We start from the raw sequence: 5215 nt of genomic DNA, 5'->3' as shown, positions 1-5215 counted from the left end.
GCCGGGATGCAGCGCAGTGCAGGCAGCGTGTCAGTCCTAGCGGTGCCCAGAGTGCCCAGACTGTGCGCCTCCTGCCCGGGTCAGACTGCGAATGTCAGCTCAGCTGGAGGAATCCCGGGATGGAGCAACAAGGAGAGTGGGTAGGGGGGGTTACAGGAGGGGAGGAGGAGGAATGGGCAGGTCAGGGATGGTGTTACGAGACACGGACACCCCCATCCCTGGGGCGGGACATGGTCTGGCTCCAGTTAGTACTCCGGGAGTCCCACACTCGGTTCATTCATTAGCCGGAGATGGGGCAGGGAGGAGGCGCTGGGCGCTGCAGCTGCTGCTCTCATGTCTGCGCTGGGCACAGGATCCCCTCCAGTCTGCCCCAGAGCTGGCAGAAAGCAGCAGCAGCAGGGTGGGGGTGAAAAGTCACTTTATAAGAAGATCATATCAGGATCCACTGTGGATCACTTATGGATCATCAACTGAGAGCCATAACAGCAAAAGTTAACAGAGCTTTAGTCCAAGAGGTTCTGCAGCAGGTGCAGAGACTTCTCACCAGGTTCCGCATGAGCACACTTTATTGCAAAAACTTTTGTTTTTGTTTTTTTACATTTTTTCTATTTTAAAAAATAAATTATTATGTTTTTTTTATTTTTTTTAGATAAGGACATTTTTAAAAAAAGGTCGAAACCATATTAAGGATACATTTATTTATTTATTTTTATTAATGTTTTCTCAATGAAGGGCGGTCCAAAACGTATTAAGAACATAATAGTTTATTACCAGAATAGCACTGTATAGTGTTATGCCCCTGGGCACCCAGGAGTTAGGGGACCTCTAACAAAGTGCAGCGGTTGAACACGTCCCTAAGATCTGTAGCTGTGCTAAAACTATGATGAGCCATTGTACAACACTGCGGAATATGGTGGCGCTATATAAATGCATAAATAATAACAAGTCCGTTGGCTACAATCCACAAGCCTCTCTTTAAATGCCTTGCAATGGACAGCTCTGTCACTACAAGAGTTAAAAATAAAAAGCAGGGGGCAGCAGAGGGTCTGTGCCTATTTCGCTTAAAGGAACATAGTCACCTAAAAATTAATGGAGCGCAGACATTTAAATTAGTTTATTTGTTAAAAAAAAAATCAGGGCAAAGTCAGAAATATGGAGCAGTTCCCACGGAAACCAAAGGCTTCTTTTGCACAAGAACTGCTCAGTGATTTAGAACGGCTCGTGATATATATATTTTTTTACCCGTATCCTTATATATATATATATATTTGATAGGTTGTTATATTTTGTCTTTTCTTGTCTTATTTATTTACTTATTTTGTTTGTTTGTTTCCGCCATTTCTGTATAACCCTGAAATAAATCACAGAGAAGTCCCAGAAGTTTAGATAAACTACTTTTTTTCCCCCAAAAAAAATGAGGAAATGGGTGGCGTTAATCACATCACAGAATCTTCAAGTATAAACAAGAGTTTCTTCAAAGAAAGTAAGACAGATAAAAGAAGCAGCATATGGCATCAGGATAAGGAGAGCAATGCCTTAAAGGGACGGTATCATAAAATCATGGCTTAAGGATAAGGAGAATAATGTTATATTATATTATATTATATATTATATTATATATATATTATATTATATCATAAAATCGTGGCTTAAAGAGAATAATGTTATATTATTTTATTATATCATATATTATATTATATTATATATATATATATATAATATATTATATCATAAAATCATGGCTTAAGGATAAGGAGAATAATGTTATATTATTTTATTATATCATATATTATATATATATATATATATATATATATATATATAATATATTATATCATAAAATCACGGATTAAGGATAAGGAGAATAATGTTATATTATGTCATATCATATCATATATTATATATATATATATATATATTATATTATATCATAAAATCGTGGCTTAAGGAGAATAATGTTATTTAAAGGGACGCTATCAAAAAATTGAGGTTTCACAATAAGGAGAGCGATGCTGCTAAACGGGACCCTAAAAAAAACATGGTTTAAGGATAAGGAGAATAATGCTGTTTAAAGGGACGCTATCAAATCTTTCTTGTTTTATCCTAACTTTGTGCATAGCCCACATCGGACTGTAAAAAAAAGACCAAACTAATGTCAGCTTTCATAAAAAAAACTGCAAAAAATTACGTGCTAACATTTTTTTGGGGCCAGAAATGAGATTTTTTTTAAATAATATCATACATATTTTAATATAATATCTCTCATTGGCCGCTATACGTCTAATTATCATATACGGCTAATCTAATTTACAGCTTTTGATGCAGATCAGATCATCCGAGACCTCAGAAGATCTCAGCCCATCGAGTAGAACGCGAGACGCACTCCTTGGTATTTTTTTTTTGTTCCCCATCAAGTTTTGTCTTGCCCTCTCTTTCCACGTTTATGTTGGAAAACCCCATACGGTTATTTTCACTGCGAGACATTCCTAACGTAAAAAAAAAAAAGCCGAGCATTTCCACGTTCCGCTGCTTCCCCGCGAACTTCCATATAGATCAGGGGTGTCCAACCTGCGGCCCTCCAGCTGCGGCAGGACTATATCTCCCATAATGCTCTTTCGGCTAAGGGGCTGGCTGAGGAGTATGGGAGATGTAGTCCTGCAGCAGCCGGAGGGCCGTAGGCTGGACACCCCTGATATAGATCATTTTTAAAGAAAAGTCCCATGGATTTTGACGGGAGATAAGGACCCATTGGTCTAGCCACCCATGACCACCCATGACAGGTCCATGAAAGAGTATCAACCATTTTTCCCCAAGTGTTATTGATCTGCTGCCATGGAAACTGAAAATCTAATTTCCAATGCCTATTGAAACTAAATCAATTATAATAACTAAATATTTTTTTGCTTATTTTTAAAACTTTGGTCTACAACCACCCAAAAAACTAACGTCGATTTGATATGGAGATAGAGGCAGGAATAGGGTATAAAGGGAAAAAAAGAGGATTATCCAGGGTCCCACAGTAATAAAATGTGCCGCACACTACGTGAACATAAAAACTTGTATATGTGGCCATGGTATAAGGCGGCTGCTGGCCTTAAAGTGCCGGGGCCGCTTAGTCACCCCCCCCCCCCCCCACTTAATAGCATCCCTAGGGCTATATGGACAGGTTCAGGTTCCCACTTTCGGCATCTACAGTCTGGTTAAAAAAAAAAAAAAAAAAAAAAGCAAGAATTCCCGAATTAGAGGTATCATCATCAGATTAAAAAGAAAAAAAATCACATTTTGGATGTAAAACGACATAAAATCATTTAAAAAAATGCCATTTTCAGTCCTGCCGTTTAAGGGACGATACACGCATTGCACCTGGTAGACCCTTGGGAAATATTTCCTCGGAACGTATAATTACCCCGGTTGCCGAGCGTTGTCTGCTTCTAGGTTATAATTAGGGTATGTATTTTTTTTTTACACGCGGCTGGTGTGGAGCGTTAACCGTTTACCCCTCTGCTTACTGCCCACACAGGAGTCCTGAGTCAGCACCGGTGGGTGTTCCGCTCCTCGGTTCCGACAGTGCTCCTTCGCTTCAACCCTGATACTTAGTAACAAAAAATACGATTGTGGGCGAGGATACACGCTGTGGCTACCAATCCGTAAACATTTTTTTTAAGACATTGGGTTTGTTTAAAAAAATATCCCAAAATATGTCAGATTCCCCCATTTTTCTTTCCGATTTTTTTTTTTTTTTTTAAAGAATGAAGTCCTTCATGATAGAAAAGTAACCCCCTCTTGACGCCTGTTTCTTCACAATGATCCAGCTTTGCCTTTCCCAGACGGACCATGGACCAAAGTGGCGGTGACATCACTGATGATGTCAACCATGACACCCCTTGCATTAAGTATTCTTTCAATACAGGGCTTCCACATGGGACCATCAGTGGTTAGCATGCCAGAAAAATAAGGGCGCGATTTGTGACCAATACGCAAACTCTGTACTTAGGCGATGATGTCGCACATTATGTTGCGTGTGACATCATTGCTGTAGTTTTCAGAGCTACAGGAGGCTCCCAGGTCGCATGGGAAGGGGCAGAAGAGCGCTAGAGGTTCACGGGTTGGGGAGAATTCCCATTAGAGCTACAGGTAAGTTTGATAAACTCATCATAAATATTCTATGGCAGAGTCTTTGTTCGATGGATCCAAAAAAGCAGAGAAAGAAAATCTCCGGCTTGGATGCTCAGATGTTTATCCCGTTCATTCAGAAATTGGGGTAAGAACCTTGGGATTAAGGGCAAACCCAGAAAGGTTCCAGGCATGAAGGTTCCGTATTCCGTATTTGTTGTGTTCCCAGGACAAACTTACCCTCGTAGCCTTTGTAGACAAGCGGAGATTTGCCTGAGATCAGCAAAAAAACGACACATTGCGTGGAGTCTGCGTAGCTCAATAGAAGAAAGGAAGGAATGGGACACTATCATTAGATTTTCTGATGTGGTTAGGGAGTAGTTTCATGTCTAAGTGTGTCATGAAAGTGTTTATGGTTCAGCTGTGAAGTATTTTTAGAGACGTGAGGTTGTCATGCTGCTCAGAGCAGTGCGTTGGGGCTGAAATCCTAGGCAGACTCGAGGGGACCCGGTCGGCACCACTTACATCTTCTACATCTTTAGGAGATGGAGAGCAGTGCCCCACTGAGATGGAGAGTAATGCACGACTGAGATGGAGAGTAATGCCCGACTGAGATGGAGAGTAATGCCCGACTGAGATTCTCTGCTTCCAACTTTTTGGGGACAGTTTGGGGAAGGCCCTTTTCTATTCCAACATGACTGCGCCCCAGCGCACAAAGCAATCTCCATAAAGACATGGTGGGATGAGTTTGGGGTGGAAGAACTTGGCCGGCCACACAGAGCCCTAACCTCAACCCCATCAAACAGCCTAGGGATGAACTGGAATGGAGATTGCGAGCCGGGCGTCTCGTCCAACATCAGTGCCTGACCTCACAAACGCTCTACTGGATAAACGGGCAAAAAATCCCACAAAAAATCCCCAAAATCTCGTGGAAATCCTTCCCAGAAGAGTGGAAGCCGTTAGAGCTGCAAGGGGGGACCAACTTCATATTACTGTCTATGGATTTAGAATGTGATGTCATCAAAGTCCCTGTTGGTGTAATGGTCAGCTGTCCAATACTTTACTCCATATAGTGTATCTATACATTACTATGTATTACATT

Source organism: Spea bombifrons, chromosome 12, assembly GCF_027358695.1.
Source record: "Spea bombifrons isolate aSpeBom1 chromosome 12, aSpeBom1.2.pri, whole genome shotgun sequence".
Lineage (NCBI taxonomy): Eukaryota > Metazoa > Chordata > Amphibia > Anura > Pelobatidae > Spea > Spea bombifrons.
The sequence above is the reverse complement of the archived record's forward strand: the minus strand, read 5'-3'. Positions refer to the sequence as shown.